This window comes from Neovison vison, chromosome 6, assembly GCF_020171115.1.
Source record: "Neovison vison isolate M4711 chromosome 6, ASM_NN_V1, whole genome shotgun sequence".
Taxonomy (NCBI): domain Eukaryota; kingdom Metazoa; phylum Chordata; class Mammalia; order Carnivora; family Mustelidae; genus Neogale; species Neogale vison.
In genome coordinates, this window is record NC_058096.1 from 166,614,944 (window position 1) to 166,640,020 (window position 25,077).

The 25,077-nt window shown below is 43.2% G+C and overlaps 1 protein-coding gene and 1 pseudogene across 1 annotated transcript in view; both read left to right on the plus strand.

Annotated features, from left to right (window-relative positions):
- LOC122910177 overlaps positions 1–3,077 on the plus strand; it is a 38,494-nt pseudogene extending 35,417 nt beyond the window's left edge.
- The window catches only part of RAB7A (RAB7A, member RAS oncogene family), a 73,970-nt gene continuing 51,847 nt past the window's right edge, over positions 2,955–25,077 (plus strand). Inside the window, exon 1 of the mRNA XM_044252889.1 lies at positions 2,955–3,158. The gene's annotated coding sequence lies outside the window, so the exon portion shown is untranslated. The remainder of the gene's footprint in view (positions 3,159–25,077) is intronic.

Consider the following 25,077-nt stretch of genomic DNA (forward strand, 5'->3'; position numbering starts at 1 on the left):
ACTCTTGGTTTTAGCTTAGGTCATGATCTCATGGTCATGGGATCTATCCCTGCATCTGGCTCCAGGCTCAGCGGGGAGTCTGCTTGAAGATTCCCTCCCTCTGCCCTTCCTCTCGCTCTCTCTCTCAAATAAATAAATCTTAAAAAAAAAAAAAGACAAGCAGAAAAATAGCAAGTGGTGTTTTGTGTCTAAGTGTTGATAGGAAAAGGAACTTTCATTTTCAATAGGAAAGGACATTCTCACTGAGAAGATGACATTTAAGTCAAGACCTGAGAAAAGTGAGGGAGTGGCCATACAGGTATCTAGGGGAAGAGTTTTCTAGATGGAAAGAAATGCAAGTGTAAAGGCCTGAGTTAAATGTGTGCCTTCTCTCTTCATAAACTAGTATAGTTTTAACAGGCTGATCTGAGGGGATATTAGAAGGAGAATACCAGAGAGGTATTTGGGGGTCAAAGCTTTTAGTTTTAGTCTGATTTATGGGAAGAGTTTGACCATGAGAATGACAGTTTGACATTTTTATAGAATTACCCTGGCTGCTGTGTTAAGAAATGGTAAGAAGTGATGTGGGAGCAGGAAACCAAGATTTTTTGCAGTACTCTAGGGGAGAAATGATGGAGGTTGAGACCAGGTGGTAATGGCAGAGATAGTAAGAAGTATCCATGTTCTGAATCTCTTTTGAAGGCTGTAGATGAGGGGCACAAGACAGAAGGAAGTTAAATTCATTTTCCAGAACTGCTGTAGACATCACCACAAGCTTGGTGGCTTCAAACAACAGAAATGTATTCTCTCTTAGACCTCAAATAGAAAACTCAAAATCAACCGCCCGCCCCCTTTTTTGGTCCTTTTCAGCTTCTGGTCTGTCAGCATTCTTTGGTTTGTGGCTATTCACTCAAATCTCTGACTCCATCTTCACAGGGACTTCTTTTCTCTGTGTGTATTTTTTAAGGATACTTGTCATTGGATGTAGGATGCACCTGAATAGTCCAGGATGCTCTCATCTCAAGATCCTTAATCACATTTGCAAATGCCCTTTTTCTGAATCAGGTCACATCCACAAGTTCCAGGATTTAGGCTTATCTTTTTACAGGTCACTATTCAATCTGCTACCAGAGACAAGAATGGTTCCAAAGTTTTCTGGACTGAGCAACTGAAAGAATGAAGTTTTCATGAACCAAGACAGGAAAAGACTATGAGAAGAGTATGTTGTTGAAGATGGAGATAAAGTTCTGAGTTGATCTTAATGAGTTTGGATGGGGCAGGTCTTTGATAGGGTATCCCACCCTCTTAAGAGCTCTATAGTGTACAGTTTTTATTGCCTCATCTTTGATTCTAAGCTCAGGGAGTCTTGAGCTCTTGTCACCAGCTGAACTCCAAAGCCTGACCTTTACTGCCTACCAGCTTGTTGTACTCATTGTCCCACATTTTCCCTTAGACTCTTCTTTCCAGCTTATCTCCCCCCCCCACCATTATCTTTTAACTCAGGCAAAAGACCTGAGGGGCATAACATTCCCTGATGGAAACCCAAATACCCCTCAGTCAGGGTACCTGGGTGGCTCAGTTAAGCATCTGCCTTTAGCTCAGGGTCCTGGGATCAAGCCACATCTGGCTCTCCACTCAACAGGGAGCCTGCTTCTCCCTCTCCCTCTGCCTGCCACTCTGCCTACTTGTGTGCACTCTCTCTCCCTTTGTCAAATAAATACAATCTTTAAAAAACAAACAAACACAAACAAACGGCAATAATAACTGCCCAGACCACCCAGACCAGTTTGAACTTATCCCCCTACTCATAGGTATGCAGATGGACCATGGAGTGGTAAAATGAGGTAAGACTTACCCTTAACCTCATTTTAATAGTAAAGTCCCCACCCAAGGAGGAGCACAAGGCTTCATATACATAACATACCATGTATGTATAGGCATGTTTCCTTAAGGCACATGCACCTCCTTTTGCCTGCCTCTAACATAAGATGACAAGGCTCCCCTATCTAAATAGTCATCCTAACCCTAAATAAAAAGAATCCATTCCCCTTTGCTCTAGGAGCCACGGATTTTTAAGTTATTCCCCAGCGATCTCCTTATTTGCTGCAAATAAATTTACTTTGTGAGACAACTCCACCTGGTGCATCTGTGACTCGCTAAGGAGGAACCTCATGTTAGTTGAATTACGCTGGTTTTCCATTTACTTAGACCAGACCAACGTCTCATTCACCTCCATGTCTCCGTCACTCTGTTACACAATTAGTACATTATCAGTCGACTAGATCATGCACATTGACATCCAACCTCCTTCACATCTCATCCTACCACTGTGTGAGCAAAGTCCAACCCACTTGTAGCGGGTCTCTGTTCCGTATTTGCAAAATGGTGAAAATAATCTTTCCTTAAGTGATTAAGGACAAACGGAGATGTTCCAAAGGTGTACTACCGGGACCTGGTAGGGGCTCAGCAAATATGGGTACTCTTCCTCAACCCAATGTAAGTTTGTCAAATAACCACTCTTTTATCTCCCACCGCTTAGAGACCTCCCCCTGAGAAAGTCTCCGCCTAGAGCATGCAAGCTTCGTTGATTCTGAAGAGCTCAAGGCACACAGTAGGACTACTTAGTTGACTGATCGGTGCCTTCTGCAGAGGGACAGTACTTTAAGAGCCAGTTTGCTCTCGTCCTCTCTTCCCCGGCATTCATTATTCTGGGGGAACGCGGGAGTGGGAGGGAAAGGGGAGACAGCTGAGACGGCTGAGACAGCCGTGCGCGGATTCAACATGGCGCCGTTCTTCTCATTGTACAAGCCTCAAAGATGGCAACAACCAATTGGGGGCAGACATGTTTGTGCCACGTGATCCAGGCTCAGCCCCAAAGCGGCCGGAACGTGACGCAAGATTGAGGCGGGGCTCCTCCCCCGCACTCTAGGCGTCGAGAGTCTCGTGACAAGTACTTCCGCTCGGGGCGGCGGCGGTGGCGGAAGTGGGAGCGGAGCCGGAGTCTTGGCCATAAAGCCCAAGGCGGCGGCAGCGGCGGCGTTGAAGGCTTGGGGAGTGCCGAGGAGTCCGCTGGAACCGGAACTTGGACTTCTCTTTAGCCCCTGTCCTCCCTTGTACTTCCTCCTCGGCGGGAGCCCTAGCGACGCACCCGGCCCGGAGCCCCAAGCGGAGCGGCCGCGGTAAGCAGCGGGCCCAGCCTGGCGGGTGGCCTGGCCCCATCCCCCTCCTCAGCTTCTCGGTCGCCCGGGCCTCGCGTCGTCCCTATCTTGGGCAAGCTCTAGGCCCAGCGAGGCCTCGCGGGGAAACCCTGCGTTCCGCAAGGCCCAAGAGCAGGCCCGGACCGCACCCGGCCGTGGGGAGGTCAGAGGTCTTCGGGTGTGACCTCTGGCCGGGTTGCCGACCGCAGATTGGCGGTCCGGGACGCTTCGTTTGCTGGTAGCGTCAAGAACCAAGCCGGAGGGTCTTCTGATTTGGGTGGCCTCTGGACACTGGGGGCCTGCGCCGCTGCGGGACGCGCTATTGGGCTGAGTCCCTTGGAGCAGCGAGCCGGAGTTTGTCGGAGTCGACCCCGCCCGCTGCCTTGCCTGGGGACGCTAGCCCGGGCGCCCCGGATCGCGCGGGCCTTGCTAACAGGCGCCCAGGGCTGAGCCACGTTCCCATCTGTATCTTCAGTGAACAGCCTGACCCTGTTAGTGAGAGAGGTTCTCCGAAGGCAACTGAGTCAAGGCAGTGAGTCAGGTCACGTGCATTGGGCTCGCCCCAAGCACTTGTATACATGTGAGACGCCTCTGGCTCCGGGAGACAGGGAGCTTTTTGTCTTAAGTCTGTTGTGGTAGATCCCGAAGGAAGTTTTCAAACTTACCGGGGGAAAGATGGGGTTTGGTCTCCACCGCGTTGAGGGACTTCTTACTGCCTTAAAGCTTGATGTCAAGTGTTTCTTTCGTTAAGAGTGGAAAATTGAGAAGAATAATAGCAAACATTTGAGCGCTGGTTGGTCTCGGCAGCGTGGCAAGACCACTGCAAGGAGTTTTACGTTTAAGGCTCAGAACAGCCTTTGAAGTACCATTATTGTTAAAGAACGGAGAGATTAAGTTGTTTGGCCAGGGTCACACAGGTAACTAAGTTAAGTAGCGAAGGTTCAAGCTGAGGCAGTCAGATTCCGGAGTACTGTACTCGACTGGTCTCCGGGTAGCACTGCTTTCCGATGCTCCTGAAGTTTGTGATCTGTCTTTTGCCACCCAGTGTCTTCCTCTCTGTGCCTCCTTTGTTTCTAGTGATCCTATTTGAAATGCTCTGCTTTTACCTTACAGCCACCTTAGTTCTACCTTAAAATCATGAGGTATTCCATTTGCGGTTGTGACTTTTAACACAGGTTTTTTGTGTAGTGTAGTGCTAATATTAGATGCTCTACAGTTTTAGCAAAGTGCTTAAATGAGGTCTGAAAAATGTTGTTACGTAAATGTTTTGTCAAACGAATTATGCCTGCCAATCCTGCCATGTGAACCTTTCTTAAAACCTTAGTACATGAGTATCTGGCCAGTTAGTTCTTTCCTGTTGAAAATACTCTGTCTTCTTTTGGATTCCAAAAGAACAGGCTCTTGTCTCTTCCTTGTGACTTAAGCAGCTGATTAGCCGCATGACTTCTCATCTATGGATTAATAGAGTCTCCTATTAGTGTGTTTCTCTTCAGACTTGGGAGAGTTTGCTCAGATTTGAGTCTAAGAACTGGAAGGTGAGTTGTGAATACTTCTGAAGATACCATCCACGCTTAAGCTTAGTCCTCCCAACCCTCTTGTATTCTAATTTCTTTTTTTTTAACTGTTCTACCTAAACTGATATATTTGAGTAAATAGTATGGTAGTCTTACATGATGTTTGAATTTAGAGAGGAGAGTAATGATGAGCACCTTTTCATTCATTGAGATGTTTTGAGCATCTACCATTTCTTAGACATTACTGCTTATTGAGTCAGGGACGTAGGTGTGGTTATCGTCCTAAAGGAATTTAAAAATGGTGTGTGATCACAGCCAGGAATTCTGTTGTGGAATGGCTTGGTGGAAGAACCTGAGGCTTTTGGAAAGAGGAGTTGTTTCTCATCTCAGCAAGTGAATCCATAGTAGGCAGTCTTGTAGAACACCAGACTCTTGAAGCCAACTTGACGGCTTTGTTAATTTAACAGCATTTGTATGGTTTGCTGTGGAGAGTATGGAAGATAATGTTACAGTTTCAAATTGATCTTGTCTTTGGAAGAGAAACCTTCAACACTAGTTTTTCCTTTGGCTCTAGTGGTGTTTTGTTGTTCACTTGAGGGAGTTCATGTCATTGCTATTTGACACTGCAGATATTTGCTGCTATTACGGTGTTGTTTGAGCAAAGGCACATTTGGCATGCTGGATTTTTTTTTTCCTTCAGCTGATGATGAAAGTTTAATATAGTGCCCACCAGTTATAATGCCAGTATTTTACTAAATAAAGCCCTGTGCTGCTGCATCTTGTGCAACTGCTCTGGCTCCCCTTTAAAAGGAGATGAGTTTTGTGTTCGTGGTAGAAGTGCATGAGTAAACAAATGGAAGGGTGGAATGTAGGAGAAAGCACTCTAAAAATAGTTGTGTAGTCTGTCTCTCCAGGTAATTGTTAACAATCACTTGGGCATTTGCTTGTTTTGTTTGTGCCAACCAGGCCTAAGCCCCCAAATCCCATAATCAAAGAACATTGCTTTATAGTAAAGTATGGCTTTGAATCTGATTCCAGACCCCACCACCAAGTGAAGCAGAAGGTTTTGGTTATTTGATTAGCTTCTAATAAATCTCCAAAGAGAATTGTACTAATATCATTTCTACCCTTACATTTGGTATTAGCCTTTCTGTGCAAAGGGGTAGCAAACCGAGACCACACTCTTATGATAGTCTTCCTATGCACTGTTCCTTTCTGAAATTTGACATGTTTGCTGTTACTTTTGTGGTCAAATTGTGTAACTGTGCATCTGTTCGATACAACAAATAAGGCTGGGTATTTGACTAGATACTGGACTAAGAATTATAGGCAAGATTTTCTGGGGAGTAAGGAGGAGGAATCCTCCTGAGTAAGGCTAACCGGTGGTTCCCCTTGGTACTGATGTCATCCTCTGAAGGAGACTGAAGCTCTAGAAATGAGCACCCCCCACACATACTGCCTTGCGGCTGCTGGCTTTCTTGCTGACTCTTATCTCCCATGTAAGTTTGCCATTTTATTCTCAGCCATCCATTCCTGGGTTACCAAACATCGATCGGTTAGTGCCATCTAGTAGATATCTGTGCTTCTGGATCTGCAGTTTGCTGCAGACACATTTTACAACGTGTTGATCCCTTCAGTTATTTGTTCTCACATCTCCCTTCTGTTTTCTGCCTTTTCTAAAAAACACAGAGAAATAGTTTGCATTAATGTTTTAAAACTTTTTAATGGTGATTGTGGTCAGTGTGACTTGTGAATCAAAGGTAAAAATGATGTGTGGTGGGTGAAATCAGAGCAGGCTTTTCAGCAGTGCCTCTGACTAGTTTCAATTTTAGTACTCAGGCTGTGATTTCAAAAACAAATTTAAGAATAGCTACTTGCAAAATGTCTCTGTGGGGGAGGAAGAAAGCTTGGGAGTTGGTTCCAGTGGTGACATACAGTGTTGGCCTTGCTCATTTGCCTGAGGATGCTGTACTTTAATGCAGGGGACCTCAAGCCTCTACTGGGCTGTTTTGGTGATGTCATCACTGCCGTGGAGTTCAGTCTAGCTGATTTTGTTGTCCGTTTCCTGGTGGACTTGGACTGCTTGCTGTCAGGGCAGAGCAAATCCAAAGAAGCATATTAAGGGAAGCCTGGGGACCTGGGCAATGTTAGGAATTCTGTAACCTCACTTGGCTCTCAAAATGAACTTGCTTGTGTGACTGCTGCCAGACATGGTGAAAAAGCGTCTCTGTTCTCCCTGACCCTGCAAGTAAAGATGGCTTGTGCTTGCTGCTCTCTTTCCTGGAGTTACCCAGCTCAGTTCGGTAATCCTTCAAAAATTACATTGTGAGCTAAATAGTTATCGTTGGTTTCTAATTTTTGTATGCAGTTTTGATCTAAAGTTTATTTCCATTTGGTGAGCTTTTAATTGGAGTAATTTGGGAATGTATGATAAAGCCAATACGAATTAACTTTTTAAAAACCCAGTTGTAGGGGCGCCTGGGTGGCTTAGTCATTAAGCGTCTGCCTTTGGCTCAGGTCATGATGCCAGGGTTCTGGGATCAAGCCCCACGAGCCCCACATCAGGCTCCCTGCTTGGGTGGAAGCCTGCTTCTCCCTCTCCCAGTCTCATTGCTTGTGTTCCTTCTTTTGTTGTCTCTTTGTCAAGTAAATCTTAAAAGAAAGAAAAAATAAAAACCCAGTTGTAATAGCACAGACTTTATAAAAAGTAGTGCCTCTAACATATGTATTTGGTCAGTCTACCAACAGTGCTCTGTGTACTTACAGATCTGAAATAACTCTGGGTCATCTGGATAGCCCACAAGTTCACAGCCACTCTTAAGTCCTGTGACCTCTGCCATTCAGTTGACGGTTGTTAAAGAGTATTAACATTTTGTAGAAAACCTTCTTACATGGTATTTGTCTTTAAATGCTTTTTGGTGTTTGTGTAGTGCTTACCATTCACATAGGATTTCATTTGGTCCACACAGCATCTCTGTATGCTGAGAGGGTAGTAGCCTTTTCTGTTTTTCTGCATGAGCTAGTTCTGGGTCCTCAGGTGGTCCAGCTGCTAGAATGTTAATCTATGTCTGCTGAAACACATAGCTATTTCTTTTTTTTTTTTTTTTAAGATTTTATTTATTTATTTGACACTGAGAGATCACAAGTAGACAGAGCAGCAGGCAGAGAGAGGGGGAAGCAGGCTCCCCACTGAGCAGAGAGCCTGATGTGGGGCTCAATCCCAGGACCCTGAGACCATGACCCAGGCCGAAGGCAGAGGCTTAACCCACTGAGCCACCCAGGCGCCCCAACACATAGCTATTTCTTTTTTTCTTTTTTTTTTTTAAAGATTTTATTTATTTATTTGACAGAGAGAGATCACAAGTAGGCAGAGAGAGAGAGAGAGAGGAAAGCAGGCTCTCCGCTCAGCAGAGAGCCCGATGCGGGACTCGATCCCAGGATCCTGGGATCATGACCTGAGCCGAAGGCAGCGGCTTAACCCACTGAGCCACCCAGGCGCCGCACATAGCTATTTCTAATGCACCATTCTGCCTTTTTGATTGTACATGATGCCTTTAAAGATCTTAGCATTTGACTCCTTGTAAAAAAAAATGTATTTTTCTTCCACTGCCTTTTTTTTTTAAGATTTTATTTATTTATTTGACAGACAAAGATTACAAGTAGACAGAAAGGTAGGGGGAGAGAGGAGGGAAGCAGGCTCCCTGCTGAGCAGAGAGCCGGACGCAGGGCTTTCGATCCCAGGACCCTGAGATCAGGACCTGAGCTGAAGGCAGAGCTGAAATACCACTGAGTCACCCAGGCGCCTCTCTTCCACTGCCATTTATTTATTTTTTTTAAAGTTTTATGTTTTTGTTATCTCTGTACTGACCATGGGGCTAGGACCCACAACCCCAAGATCAAGAGTCTCGTGCTCTTCCTACTGAGCCAGTCACACACTACCTACTACGTTTTATTTAAAATTTCATTTCTCAGGGCACCTGGGTGGTTCAGTGGGTTAAAGCCTCAGCCTTTGGTTCAGGTCATGATCCCAGGGATCCGGGATCGAGCCCTGCATCAGGCTCTCTGCTCAGCAGGGATCCTGCTTCCTCCTCTCTCTCTGCCTGCCTCTCTGCGTACTTGTGATCTCTGTCTGTCCAATAAATAAAAATAAAATCTTTCTAAAAAATTAAAAAAAAAATAAAATAAAATTACATTTCTCGGGTGCCTGGATTGCTCAGTAGGTTAAGTGGCCAACTTGATTTCTGGCTCAGGTCATGATTTTGGTGTCCTGGGATAGAGCCCCGTGTCAGGCTCTGCGCTTAGCAGGGAGTCTGCTCTAGGATTTTTTCCCTCTCCCTTCCTCCTGCTTGTGTCCACATGCATGTGCTCGCTCCCTGTCTCTTCTCTCAAATAAATAAATAAATCTTTAATAAAATAAATAATAAAATAAAATGACATTTCTCTTTTGCTGATGATTAAAGAAGTTCTTTTTTTTTTTTTTTTAACAAGTCTGTTCTTTTTAAGAAAAAAAAACTAAGGAAACACAGAAGTAGAAAGAAAAAAAAATCAATTCACTATCCACAGGAAGACATTGTGTTAACTGGTTGTTTTCTTCCTGTGAATGTATACTTTAATATCTTTGTTTTGTGAAGTTGAATAAAATATGGTGTGGGAATTTAACAGTGGTGGGGGAAGCTGAACAGTCTTGCGTCTTTGACCTGTGGAATCTCTCATAAAGGGATAGGAAGCTGGGGATCATGAGACTAGTTGTGTTTTTTCAGATGTTTAATGACAACAGGTAAAGAACGTGATGCATTCAGTTCAAGAATGAAGTTACTTGGGGTGCCTGGGTGGCTCAGTGGGTTAAGCCTCTGCCTTCGGCTCAGGTCCTGGGATGGAGCCCAGCATTGGGCTCCCTGCTCAGCAGGGAGCCTGCTTACCCCCCACTCCCTGCTCCAACCCCCTGCCTCTGCCTCCCTCTCTGCCTACTTGTGATCTCTGTCAAATAAAAAAAAAAAAGAAAAAAATTATTTGGCATGGTGACACTAGACAAGTATAGTGGTGCCCTTATTTTTAAGTAATTTTTCATTTTTGTTTGTGAGTAAACTTTGAATATGAAGTAGAACATACTTAAGAAAAGCACACACACACACAAAACAAAAGAAAGAAAAGCACACAAATAAGTGAACTTGGAGAATTTTTATAAACTTAGAAGCCTTCTTGTGCCTCCTTCAAGTTGTTATCCTCCCCTCCTTCCAGGGTAATGAGTCTGATTTTTTTTAACACTATTAAATCACCAGTGTGATTTGCTGGATTTGGACTTCGTGTAAGTAGCGTTACACACTTTGTATCCTTCTGTGTCTGGTTTTTTGATCTGTTGTTCGTGAGATTTTGTATAGAGTGCAGTTGTAAACTCCATTTTCATTGCCCAGAAATATTCCATTAGGTGGTATACCATAATGTATTTATTAATTTATTGATGCTTATATGGGTAGCTTTTAATTTGTGGCTGTTAAAATTATGCTGTATGAATGTTCTTGTGTCTGTCTGACTGATACATGTACACACTTCTATTATGTGAATCCGAGGAGTGGAAAGGCTGAGTTTTAGGGTATGTATCTGTATTGTTTTGCTGGGGCTACTGTAACAAATACCACAGACTGAGTGGCTTAACCAAAATGAATTTATTTTCCCATATTTCTGGAAGCTGGAAGCTCAAGTTCAAAGTGTTGGTCAGGTTGATTTGTTTTGAGACTTCTTTTCTTAGCTTGTAGATAGGCGTCTTTTTATGTCCTCCCATGTTCTGTCCTCTGTACCCGTCTGTGTCCTAGTCTCTTCTTAGAAGAACATCAGTCATACTGATCAGGGCTCACCTTCATGACCCCCCATTTAACCTCAGTCCCATCTTTCAAGGCCCTGTCTCCAAAGGTGGTCACATGTTGAAGAAATGGGACTTAGACTTCAGTGTATGAGTTTGGCAGGGATTCACTTCATCCCATCCCGGTGTCTGTTAACGCCCTGGCAGATACTGTTGGTTATGCTATTGTTGCAGCCGCTTATGCTCCCACTAGCAGCATTTGAGAATTCCACATACTCCCATGTCTTTGCTAACACTTGTCTTCTTTTTCATTTTTTTGCCCCTCTGGTAGGAACCCATTTTTTTTTAATGGCCGCATTCAGTTACCAGTGTAGGCAGTCCTTGAGGGAGTAGAGAAGTTGTTTCTACAGCCAAGTATGTTACAGTTTGAGACAGCCTCTTGTAAATGTCTTGTAAACCTCATAGGGTTAGAAAAGCAGAATGGTTTCAGTCCAGTGAGTAGTTAGTCCTCTGTAGTTGCCCTTGGTGGATTAGTTTTTGCATTTATAATCTGGATCCATTCCTGGTGGTGGAATTGGCCCAAAAGTATCATCTGTGGGATATAAATCTAGCCATAATAAACGTTACCTTCATTCAGACTCTTCTTTGATCTGACACTTGAGTTCTTAAAATACTGGATTCCTTCATACACATGTTAGAAATAGGCCTGTTTGCATGTTCTGACTGGCCATTTAGATATTGGTGTTTGACCAATAGCTTTCTGGCTGAGTGATCTTGAGCTTTTTTGTACATATGCTATAGACCTGTGTTTGGGGACAATAATATTACATGATTTTACCCTTGACCCTCCAAACTTCTGGGGGGGCAGGGATAAATCATTCTAAGATGGATCTTGAAATATTCCTCAGTAAACTTAATTTTTTTCCCACCAGTTCTAACTTTGCACAGTAAGTTACTATTTGTAGCATGTAAGTTATGCTTCTGGGCCAGTGATTAATATGTAGAGCTTTCCTGAATGCTAAACTGTGTTCTGTATTCATTTGACAGATTTTTATTGTCTAGTATAAGAAAACACTGCTGGCAGCTATAGGGAGCATAAAATAAAGATCACTGGAGGTTTAGGAATAATTGTAAAAACAAAGCGGATGAGAGCCGTAAAAATAGCTTAAAGAAAATGCTAGAAGTGTTCAAAGGGCTGGGGTTAGGCCGGTGTGGAGTGAAGTTTTGGTATGGAGAGGAGACTTGGGAAACCCATTATAGTTGGAGGGAATGGCATAAGCAAATGAATGGAGGTAGGGAAATGCTAAGGCAGATGGAGAAGCTGCAATATCTCCAAATTGGGAATGACTGTATGTTTGGGGGCCAGATGGAATGGGGGAGGGGAGGCACTCCAGTGCCTTCTTGAAGAGTTTATGTTTAACGAAGTGATCCTTCACCCCATAATGCTAGGATAGGACATTATCCTTTCACTTGAACCTCATGACCCCTAATGAGTAAGGCAGGTGGTACCCCAGTTAAGAATAAGGAATGGGGACGCTTGGGTGGCTCAGTGTAGGTTAAGCTTCTGCCTTCGGCTCGGGTCATGATCTTAGGGTCCTGGGATCGAGTGCCGCATTGGGCTCTCTGCTTGGCAGGGAACCTGCTTCCTCCTCCTCCTCTCTCTCTCTCTGCTTGCCACTCTGCCTACTTGTGATCTCTCTCTGTCAAATAAATAAGTAAAATCTTTAAAAAAAAAAAAAAAAAGGAATGACTTTGATGTTATAATTTACCTAGAGAAATACATTTTGAGAGATTAGTGGGACTGGGTAGGATTCAAATACAAATGTGTTTAAGCCTTCAAAGAGGTACTTCCTCAGAAGTGTCTTTAACACAAATTAATAGTTGGCTTGGGAGGGATGGGATGGAGAAAAAACAGTTTGGTTTTCCTCTTGAGCCAGCCAACCCATTGTGGGTTCCTCTTACTTTATGGACAACTTATTTTACTAGGTAAATGCTGGAGATAAGTTAGGGTTGCTAGCAAAAACTTTGAGCTGTTGATGGGGCCCTTGGGTGGCTCAGTGGGTTAAAGCCTCTGCCTTCGGCTGAGGTCATGATCCCAGGGTCCTCTGTTCAACGGGAAACCTGCTTCCTCCTCTCTCTGCCTCCCTCTCTGCCTGCCTCTCTGCCTGCTTGTGATTTCTGTCAAATAAATAAAATCTTTTAAAAAAGAAACAAACTTTGAGCTGTTGAGAATAGTTCTGTGTGATTTCTGTCAAATAAATAAATAAAATATTTTAAAAAGAAACAAACTTTCAGCTGTTGAGAATAGTTCTGTGTAACTGTTATACTAGCTATCTGCTTTCCAGTCAGTTTTACCAAAAAAAAAAAAAAAGAAAAGAAAAGAAAAGAAAAAGAAGGAAAAAGAAACCCATCATCCAGGTACCTGGCTAAAGACTCCGCTTGCTTTGGTACCTGCTTTTAGAAAGCTTGAGAGCATTGGGGCACGGCACAGTCATGTATCTATTGGGCTGGACTACAACGTTCTCAACAGGAATTGCTTTCCCAGGAACTTGCTTCTTTGTAAAAGTTGCCTTAGTTTTTTTGTTTTTTGTTTTCCCCTTCCACCCCACATGACTGATGCATGGAACAGAGCCTATATATAATCAGTCTCTTAGGGAGATCAGCAATTTCCTTGTTTAAGCTTCACTTAGAGTTCAATCGAAGCAGCATATGAGTTGTGACTATCTCTTTCCAGATGAGGAAATGACCCAAAAGGAAGTGCTCAGTATCATGGAGGCCAGCAGTGGGATTGGTGCTCCATATTCCAAGTTGTCAGATATTTCTTTAACCCTAATAGTGGTGAGAAAAATAACATCACATCTGGAAGGTCAGTGTAAATTATATTGTTCAGTTTTATTTAAGAGTTTGTTTGTTTGTTTTTGTTTTTCTTGAGCAAGGATGGTTTGTGGCTCAGTTGGTTAAGCGTCTGCCTTCAGCTCAGGTCATGATCCCAGGGTCCTGGGATCAAGCCCCACAGTGGGCTCCCTGCTCAGTGGGGAGCCTGCTTCCCTCTCTTAGCCCCGCCCCCTGCTTGTGCTCTCTCTTGCTCTCTCTCTCTCAAATAAAATCTTCTAAAAAATAAAAGAAAGATGCTTTGATTATTGTTTCTTTTTGAAATACAAGTTTTCAGGCAGTCATTTTTCCAGCAGTATGAGACTGAATAGGTAAGGCTACTCTGCAGCAACAAGTAACCTCAAAACGGTTGAAAGCCCCTTAGCTTTATTTTCTGCACACACCCAGTGTGTGCAGCGTGAGTGTTCCAGGGGCTCTGCATCATTCCTTCTTCAGATGAAAGAGCAGCCACGATATGGACCGTTGCTGGGTGTCTCCGCGGAGTGAAAACTACTGGGGGGTCTTGCTCCTGCAGTTCAATGTTCCAGCCCAGGATGACGCGTCACGTTGGCTTACAGCTCACTGGCTAGAATGAGTCATACCATACAAGAAACTAAGGAGTGTGATTCTGTTGTGGACCTGGAAAGCACACAGTTGGAAATATTTGGGAACTAGGGTGAGTTTTACAGTGACTTGCCTGTAGTAATAGCTCTTGGAGAACGGAGTGGCTCATTTGCAGATTGTTGCTGGCAGTTTAAATGCAGAAAAGGATACAAAAGTTGCCTTACTCACAGATCACCTTTCCATCCTAGGACATGTTTCTTTTAAGTGATGTGTGATAATCTCAATTTAAGTGCCTCCAAAATACCCTTTGCAGAACTAGGTGTGAAAGAAACAATTGAGTCTGAGAGGTCCCTTGCCTTCCACATTTTCAGTGTTGGAAACCTACAAACCTATAGATTTACTGATTTCTCACCCCTACCACCCACTCCAACCCCCACCCCTGCAGTCCTCCTTGTAAGGTACTATCAGATAGTCTTAAAAATACTCCTTCGGTTCTTTACCTTCCCTGCCTGCAGAACCCTTGGTTTTCTATTGCCGTTGGTATGTACCTCCACATTCCACCTCTGGCTTGTCTTCCTGGTTTTGTCCTTTCTCTGACGCACACCCTGTATTGTTTTACTTAACCCGAAGTTGTTTTACTTACCTGTTTCATACCACACTTTGTTGCCCCATTTCCTTCAGCTTGGTTCCTGCCACTTCCCTTCATTCTGTGTTGTCTTTTGGCATCCTGCCTGACTCAGGTACCGCCAGCTCAAATTTTTTTTTTAAAGATTTTATTTATTTATTTATTTGACAGAGAGAGATCACAAGTAGATAGGCAGGCAGAGAGAGAGAGGAAAGCAGGCTCCCTGCTGAGCAGAGAGCCGATGCGGGACTCGATCCCAGGACCCCGAGATCATGACCTGAGAAGGGAGCTGCTTAACCCACTGAGCCATCCAGGTGCCCCCACCAGCTCAATTTTTAAAGCTTTTTGTTGGTCACTTCAGCCCATACTTTCCTCAGCTTTCACTGAATGCCTGTTATTCGAATTTCATATATGTGTCTTATACACATTTTATATATGTTTTCTACCCTACCCTAGGAGAGGGGCTTCAGGGTAGATACTAAACTAATTTATCTATTTTCCTTAATTGTTTGAAAGAGAGAATGAAAATACATTCTCCAAGTGGCTTTTGGGGTGTGTGTATGTGTGTGTGCATCTGTTGTGTTCTCTGGCTGAAAAAAAGAAATACCTGTAAATTCTTCACGTTTTTTTGTTTGAAATCAGTAGGCCAGAAGAGTAGGATTTTGGAGACTTCTTTAAGCAGGGCCACAGTATGGCTCTCTAGGTAAGTTACCAAGCTTCCATTTGCACTTCTGAAAGATGAGAGTAATGCATTGGCTATCCTCAGGATCCTTTCATATTTTGGCTTTCTTTGGCTCTTGATCATACTGCAGTGGCTTTGCAATATCCCAGCTGGCAAGATGACACCAAACTTTGAGGACCGATTAAGCCATTTCAAAAACTATAGCCCACATGGAGTCCCGCTTGTTCACTTTTTTATGAGGGGCAAAAGTAAGCTCACTGTAGGTGGTTAGTTTTTTGGTTTGTGGGTTTTTTTTGTTTTTTTTTTTTTTTTAGATTTTTTAAAATATACTTTAACAAATTTATTTGGCAGAGAGAGAGAGATACTGTGAGCACAGGCACAAGCAGGGGGAGTGACAGGCGGGAAACCCGATGTGGGGCTCAATCCCAGGACCCTGGGATCATGACCTGAGCTGAAGGCAGATGCTTAACTGACTGAGCCACCCAGAAATCCCTAGGTGGTCAGATTTTTCCTAAAATGAACTTGTTTCTAGATTAGAGAAGCAAGTGAATAGTTCTTTATCACCCTTCTGGATAATTTGGTGGCTGTACTTCCAGACTTATATGTTCATATTTAAATGGAATGACACAGTACACACTCTTCTGTAACTTGCTTTTTAAAAACTTTTCTGTATGTACTACACACCTTTCTTTGTCAGTACATACTGTTGTTGTTGGATTTTTTTTTTTTTTAAGATTTATTGGCGTGTGTGTGTATGTGCATGCGCACCTGCAGGTGTGTGGGGAGATGGGCAGAGGAAGAAGGAGAGAGAATCTCAAGCAGACTTTGCACTGAGAACAGCCCACGCAAGGCTCAGTGTAATGACCCTAAGATCACAACCTGAGCCAAAACCAGGAGTCAGATGCTTAACCAGCGGCACCACCAAGGCACCCCCTGTACATACTTTTTTAAATGGCTGTATAATATTGCAATATTGAAGTTTAACCATCTTCTAAATGAATGTTTCAGTTACTTTTCAACTTTCCTGTTTTAGAAAATTATTTAAGGGGTTCCTGGCTGGCTCAGTCAGTGGAGCTTGTGACTCTTGATCTCAGGGTTGTGAGTTAGAGCCCCACATTATGTCTAGAGATTCCTTAAAAATAAATTTTTTTAAGAAGACAGTTAATATTTATCTTCATCCACTTGTGTGATCATATCCTTGTAGTTGTTATTCATACTTAAAATTTGGCATTCATTACCATACTGCCTCCAAGAAGGTTGTCTACTTAACATTTGTAGCTTGAGAATTCAATTTATGTAGTTGCCAACTGTCAGTTTTCTTTCTTTCTTTCTTTTTTTTAAGATTTTATCTATTTAAGAAAAAAGATTTTATCTATTTATTTAGTTGACAGAGATCACAAGTAGGCAGACAGGCAGGCGGGGGGTGAGGAGCAGGCTCCCCGCCAAGCAGAGATCCCCCAAAACGGTGCTCCATCTCAGGACCCTGAGATCATGACCCAAGCTGAAGGCAGAGGCTCAACCCACTGAGCCACCCATTTGCTTCCCCAATTGTCGATTTTCTTAATAGCTGCCAGTTTAACTAGTGGGAAAGATTTAAATGATACCTCATTTCCATTTTATTGATGAGTAGATTAAGCTTTTGAAAAAATAATAGCCATTTTTTTCCTTCTGTGAATTGACTATTTTCTCTAAAGCCCAAGTGAGGCAGGTTTTTGTTTTAACCTAAACTTTTTATATAGCAAGCATATTGACCCTTTCTCATGTTGTAAACATTCCAGGCTTGTTTCTCATGGCTTGGTTTGGTTAATGGTGTGTTTTGTAGTAAAGAAACTTTCCTGTAGTCAACGTGGTTGATTTGTTTTGATTTGGGGGTTTCATGTTAGTTACTATACTAGGCCTTCCCTATCCAAAGGGCAATAAAAACAGTGCCCCCCCCCCGAGTACTTAGCACATTGAAATTCTTATGTATGATGCAGTATGACATCAGAATCTTTCCAAATATGTGGCAGTATTTCGCTACATTGTCATCCTTTTCTCACTGACTAAAATCTTTTTTTAATTTTATTTTTATTTATTTTTTAAAAATTTTTTTTAAATCTTTTTTATCACACACTTGATTACCTACCTACATGTATCTCTTTTTAACTTTTCTGATACACTCTTTGTCTCTGGGATAGTAGTATCATTGTCTTACTTGCTTCTGCTTCATAATACATTTTGACAAGCTCAGCGGTTTTCCGTCTGTCATAAAACTCTGTCAGCATTAGGCTCAGAATATGTTTACTTCTCATTAAATTGGTTTTCTTTCTACCCCTTGTCCTGGGCTCTTAATCACTTTGTCTGGCAGCTTCTTCCATCAAGAAATTTAGAAGAAACTTTTTCTAAGGTGTTCTGGCAGAGGGAGGCAGCTCAGTTCTCTCCCCTGTGTATCTGGGACAAATAATGTATAATTGTTCATCCAGTCAGTTTTCTTGAGCACCACCATATCCCAAGCCTTGGGCAAGGTAGTAGCTCTGCAAATAGTAGAAAACCTGGTTTCTGACCCCTAAGGAGCCTTGGTTTTGGTGGGACAGTGGTACATATCTTTCAGTCCTTGTAACCCAACTGGTTGCAAAAAGACTTTTGGAAACCAAGTATTAGGTTTTATGTTCATGAAGTTTTTATGCATTTCATGTTTTGCCATGTCTGGTCATTTCTTGCAGTATTTGAACATACACAATTCATAATCTGTGCTCTGGATGGGTTTTTTAACCAACTTTTCTTGTTTAACTTTGACATATTAGATTTCTTTGTCACTTCTGGTGGAGGGTTTTAATAGCCGATTCCGTATCAGTGTCCCAGACTTGGCATGAGTTTCAGAAATTTTTCTTTTTATTAATTAATTGTAACAAATAAGAAGGGAGTTAATTGGGTGCCTGGGTGGCTCAGTGGGTTAAAGCCTCTGCCTTTGGCTCAGGGATGGAGCCCCGCATCAGGCTTTCTGCTCAGCAGGGAGCCTGCTTCCCCCCCTCCCTCTGCCTGCATCTCTGCCTTCTTGTGATTTCTCTTTGTCAAATAAATAAATAAAATATTTAAAAAAATAAAAAACAAAAGAAGGGAGTTAATTTTTTTACAGATAAAAAGTAGACCTGGGTGGCTCGGAGGGTTGGGCCGCTGCCTTCGGCTCGGGTCGTGGTCTCGGGGTCCTGGGATCGAGTCCCGCGTCGGGCTCTCTGCTCAGCGGGGAGCCTGCTTCGTCCTCTCTCTCTCTGCCTGCCTCTCTGCCTACTTGTGATCTCTCTCTGTCAAAAAAAAAAAAAAAAAAAAAAGTAGACCATTGGGCCAGTCTTTATTTTCAGGGCTGTTGATGTTGAAAAAATGTTAGCAGTTTGAATTGAGAGAAACGATTGTTTCAGGTAGGAAAAAAGCGCACTTGGTCAGCCAGTTCTTCCCTTTTTTCCCTTGCTTTTTATCTTTTAAAGTTGTAGCTAATCATTTCTGCATGACAACAACATGAAATCCTGTCTGCATGTGACTGGACACCTGCTGTCTTCTGTGGCTTGCAGTTCTGTGTGCCCGTAAAGTCATCTGGAGGTACAGAGCATCCATGATCTACTTGGGGGAGAGAAAGGCATGCTGTTTCTGTGAAGACTTGTGGCCAGACTTCTGTTAGCCCACTGGAGAAGTGCAGCAATAGCAAGATTTCCCTTGTGAGTTTGGGAAGGGGATGTGGGAGGGGAGTGAGGAGCTCTTGTTGGTCAGCCTGGTAATGTACACTCGGCCTAGACAAATGGTGTATATAGTTAATGAATAACCTTACCTGTGGTTGTTCACAGGCGAAGATCAAACCGTGCATGTCAGAATCTGAGAAGTGAGTTGTTCTTTCTGCTTCCCGCTGCTGTGGTGGAGAACTGGTTCTACCCCAGTGACAGGGGAGGTGGAAATGTAGTCATTCAGACCTGCAGGCATCCGAAGGATGCTTTGTAGCAGGTGCTGTGTTAGGGAAATGCCAGAGGAGTAAGATAGTTCCTGTGCTGAAGGAATTTTTCTTTTTGACTGTGTGACACATGAGGAGCCACCCACAAAAGGGGATGATGTACTGTGAAAAGATGTGATAGCAGGCTTCTGGACAGGTGTTCAGTTTTTGGATGTGAAGAGGTAATGATAAACTTCATACATTCAGTTGTACAGAATGAAACATTGAAAACAAGTATTTTCCTACCTTAATCCCTCCTGTACCATAGAGACATTGAACCCTATAAAGTTGCTTGGTTTTGACCTACAAAAATGACATTTTCATAGGATTCAACCTAATAAACACAAATGGGAGCATGTCTTGTTCTTTACCCTACTTCAAAAATGTCTAGCTACATTTTAGAATATTCACTCTTCATACATGTAAGTCTGCCTTTGTGTGTTTATGTTTTGAATATGTATTGTGAAGTAGGGGCAGAGTTCTTTTACCACTTGGGTTTTCTTGGCCGAGAGAGTTGTATCAAGGAAAGGAGAGAAGTGGGCCCATTACCTTCCCAGTATGTTAATTTGGGTAGGGCGTCTAGATTCTTGGCAGTGATTGATTGGAGGTGATAGATTTGAGAGGATGGTAGGCCTCAAAAATGAGGAGGAAAGATTGGGGCTGAATACAGTAAGAAAGCTGGCGTGGTATACACTGCTACTCGGTGTGGCAGGCTTTGTTTTTTTGGGGTATGTGATTATTCAAGAGACGAGGTAGTAAGTACTGTGATGTGAACAAAGGCAGACATATTTGTGGTACTTCATTTTCATATTAACCACATTTCATTGTGATAATCTGTCCATATTTACATATTTGGTTTTTTTATGATTTTTTTTTATTTGATAGAGATCACAAGTAGGCAGAGAGGCAAGCAGAGAGAGGAAGGGAAGCAGGTCCCCCACTGAGGAGAGAGCCTGATGTGGGGCTCGATCCCAGGACCCTGGGAACATGACCTGAGCTGAAGGCAGAGGCTTTAACCCACTGAGCCACCCAGGCACACCCATATTTACATATTTGAAAGGAAATAATAAAATATGAGGGACATTATTCTAGTTCAAAGGATTTACAACTAAAATAGCATAGGTAGGTTATGTGCAAGCCTCGTCTAAGATGGTGACCGTGGCTCTAAAAGTAGGGACACCTATTTGACAGGTTTTGTGCAGATGGAGGCAGGCATCTTGTGCTTGCAAGCGCAGCAGCAATGGTGAAAGAGGAAACAGAGCTAACTGCTCCAAAAAAAATAAGATTGCTCGCTAACCAAAGATGCATGGGCAGTGCTGGCATGGTTTGGTACCCTTATTTGTATCCATTTCTGGTGATAACTGAATAGAAGTTCCAAACTTCCCCCTATTGCTCCTAACCAATGATAATGTCATAGTGAAAACTTGTTCATATTCATAGCCATTGACAGATTAATTGTTGAGGTATTTTGGCTGTTTTTGGAGGAAGACTGTGTTTGGGGGAAATTGCTGACTGTTAGAACCTTATTTCCCAAACATTTTAACTCCCAGCATATCCTGCTGATAATTTATTGCTTCAAAAAAGGCTTGTTTTAAAGATTTTTTGAGAGGGAGAGGAGCAGAGGGAGAGAGACAAACAGACTCTGTGGTGAGGTGGAGCCCCATGCATGGCCCAGTGTCATGACCTGAGCAGAAATCAAGAGTCAGATGCCCAGGACGCCTGGGTGGCTCAGTTGGTAAAGGGTCTGCTTTCAGTTCAGGTCATGATTTCAGGGTCCTGGGATTGAGCCCTGTATTAAGCTCCCTGATGAGTGGGGAGCCTGCTTCTTCTTTCCCTCTCTCAGTCAAGTAAATAAATTAAAAAAAAAAAAAAAGTCGGATGCCCAACTGATTGAGCTACCCAGGTATCCCCCAAAAAGCCATGTTTTAGAGAGAGAGGGTTTCTAGAGTGAGAACTAAGTACTTTACCTGTATGGAGCATTCTTTGTATCCTTTCTTATGCATGCTTCCAGAAAATTGCCTCTATTAAGACAAAGGAAGCTAAATAGTTTAGCAAATATTCAAGTCCCTAATGTGTTCTGAGCACAGAGTTCGAAGTATTAACTCCAGCTCTGAAGTATAACTTCAGAGCACCAGACAGTTGTACCCAGAATAAAAAGACTCCTAAAGTAAATTCTGTGTCATGCTCCCAGTCAGCTACCTCTCTCTTAATACTCACATACCACTTTTAGTATTTTGAACAGTACTTAAGCCCAGGAGCCACCAGTTTGGTATTTTCAATCTGTGCTATTAGATGATCTTTGTCTTTTGCTGCTTATCATTTCCTTTCCTGTGATGGTCTTCTGTAGTCGCAAGAGATTTAAGAAAGATGGTACATTTTTTAAAAAAGATTTTATTTATTTATATGCCAGAGAGAGTGCACAAGCAAGGAAAGCAGGCTTCCTAGTGAGCAGGGAGCCCAATGGATCCCATGACCCTGGGACCGCAACCCGAGCCTAAGGCAGATGCCTAACCGACTGAGCCACCCAGGCACCTCAAGAAAGATGGTAACATTTAAGGAGAAAGACTCATCCTGATCCTTTACTAAAACTAGAAAACAAATCATACTTATATCCAAAAAATATGCATGCATTTTCTGCTGAGAGAATTAGCAGTGATTCAGAGGCTTTAATAAGTTTGGTCAGGGTGTGAAAATTAGACAAGTTCACTGATACTTAAATTAAAAGACTATAGACTACAGTGATGTCACACAAGATGACTGAGGGGGAAGCATTAGAAGTCAGTCCCTCTACAAAGTCAGCCATTGACCTGGAAAGAGTATTTTGGAATCAACTATCTTGGAGCTGTGGAACCTGATTGGATGGAGATGTACTTCATGAAGGGATAGAGTGCTGATCTTTCCTAAGTGAGTGCTGCGCTAACAAATGAACAATTCCAGCTCTCAGCAAATAACAATCAGCAATCCCTGAGGAACAGGGGAGTGAGATTTCCAGGATACCACATTATAATACTCAGAATGTTCATTTCTCAACAAGAAAAAAAAAATGAAGCATATGAAGAAACAGGAAAACGTGACCCATTCACAGGAAAAAAAGGAACTGGACAGAAGCCATCTCAGAGGAAGCTTAGACATTGGAATTAAAAATTAAAGCATTAAATTGGGGTGCCTGCGTAGCTGACCGTCCCAACTCTTGATTTTTGGCTCAGGTCATTATCCTGGGGTCGTGGGATTAAGCCCCATTTTGGGCTTCATACTCAGCAAGGAGTCTGCTTCTCTCTCCCTCTCCCCCTCCCCTGCTTGCCCTTGTGCGCTCTCTCTGTCTCTCTAAAATAAATAAGTAAATAACTTGTTTAAAAAAAAAGACTTTAGGGGCGCCTGGGTGGCTCAGTGGGTTAAAGCCTCTGCCTTCGGCTCAGGTCGTGATCCCAGGTCCTCTGCTCCGCAGGGAGCCTGCTTCCTCCCCTCTCTCTCTGCCTGCCTCTCTGCCTACTTGTGATCTCTGTCTGTCAAATAAATAAATAAAGTCTTTTTAAAAACAAACAAATAAATAAAAGACTTTAAATCCACTGTGTTAAAATACTTGGCCAGAGGAAATCATGGACAAAGAACTAAAGGCAATTGAGAATATACAATGTCTGCACAAAATGAGACCATCAAGAAAGAAATTATAAAAAGGGAAAATTCTGGAGCAGAAAAAAAAGTACAGTAACTGAAATGAAAATTTTTTAAAAGATTTATTCGTTTATTTTAGAGAGGGAGAGAGAATCTCAGGCAGACTCCCTGCTGAGCAGGGAGCCCAGTGCAGGGCTCAATCTTACCTGAGATCATGACCTGAGCCCAAACCAAGAGTCAGACACTCAGCCAACTGAGCCACCCAAGTGCCCCAAAATGAAATTTATTAGAAGGGTTTGGCAGCAGATGTGAGCAGACAGAAGAAAAGATTGGCAAGCTGAAGACCATCAAAATTATTCAGACTGAGGAACAGAAAGAAAGAAAGAATTACGAAAGATGACACAGCCTGAGAGATCTGCAGGACATCATCATCCATGCCAATACACTTCATAGGCGCTCCAGAGGTAGAATATTTAGAGAGGAACAAAACATTTGTGAAAATCAAATGGCCCAAAACTTCCAGAATTTAATGAATTTACACATCGAAGAAGCTTAATGAATTCCAAGGAGGATAAACTCAAGAAATCTACGCCAGGACACATTACAGTCAAATTGTAACTTGAATTTGCAAAGCAACAAGAACTTGAAAGCAAGAGAATCAACTTGTCATATATAAGGAATTCTAAAGATTTTCACACTTGATTGCTCATCAGAAATCATGGATGCCAGGGACACCTGGGTGGCTCAGTCATGTAGTGCCTGCCTTCAGTTCAGGTCATGATCCTGGGGTCCTGGGATCAAGACCTGTGTTGGGCTCCCTGCTCAGCAGGGAGTCTGCTTCTCTCTCTTCCTGTATCCCTCTCCCCACTTGAGTGCATGCTTGATCTCTCTCTCTCTCAGGTAAATAATATCTTAAGAATTACATTTATTATTACTACAGCAAGCCACTGTAAAACTCACCCTAGTTCCCAAATATTTCCAACTGTGTGCTTTCCAGGTCCACAACAGAATCACACTCCTCAGTTTCTTGTATGGTGTGACTCATTCTAGCCAGTGAGCTGTAAGCCGATGTGACGTGTCATCCTAGGCTGGAACATTTAACTGCAGGAGCAAGACCCCCCAGTAGTTTTCACTTCGCGGAGACACCCAGCAAAAGTCCATTTCGTGGCTGTTCCTTCAGCTGAAGAAGGAATGATGCAGAGCCCCTGGAAAAAATTACATTAAAAATTCAACTAAGGGACGCCTGGGTGGCTCAGTTGGTTGGGCGGCTGCCTTCGGCTCGGGTCGTGGTCCCGGCGTCCTGGGATCGAGTCCCACATCGGGCTCCTTGCTCGGCGGGGAGCCTGCTTCTCCCTCTGCCTGCCATTCTGTCTGCCTGTGCTCTCTCCCTCTCTCTCTCTGATAAATAAATAAAATTTAAAAAAAATTCAACTAAATACACAAAATACCTGTAAATGAAGAATTGAATAATGGGAAAATAGACATACGGAAAACAAATGGTATGTGGCAAAAGTAAATCTTTCCTTATCAGTAATAACCAAGTCCTCTTCCCCAAGCATCTCGCACACACAGCCTGTACTACTTATATTGCTCCCGTCTGCAGCTGTTTTGTGCCTAGTCTCTGGCTGATCTGTACTGTGTTGTCAGGCTCGATGGAGTTCAGCATCTTCTTTCTTTTCATCTAAAATTTAGGGAGTGCAAGTCAACCTCCATGGTCTTTGATTTGATTTCTGCCTTGGCCATCCACCATGAGAGATTCAGTTGTCTTCACTATATTTTGTTTGCTTTTCTGATTCTTGCTGGACAGCCTAAAACAGAAGTGTCTTAGAATAAAGAGGAGCCTGGCAGCCGTCTCTGTTGGCCCTGGTTGTGACAGGAGGGAGAGGTTTGGGTCATGCCATCCGGCTGTCTGGTTTGCAAAGGATTTCTTCTTACCGACACACATTGAGGACAGTTGGTTCCCTCTGGTGCTGTGCTCCTGCTGCTATAGGTGGAGGAGGTCCGAGGGCCACTGGTAGGGGGCTGAGCTGGGAGGGTGGTCCTTGACAGACTAGGTGCAGGACTGGCAGGTGCCATGGGCTTCTGCTCTGAGCTCTGGTACTCCTCTACCACTGATTTTCCGCCTTGCAGAGCCAGGTGGGAATAGCAGGCTTGCCGCATGTATTGTTTACTGTATTGTCAGACACCTGCTGAACCTGCTAGGTTGGGGAAGAATGCAGTTATTAGGGTCAGCAGAAGGGGAGGAGGGACTTGCTATCATGGGGGTGGCCCTCCACCTTAG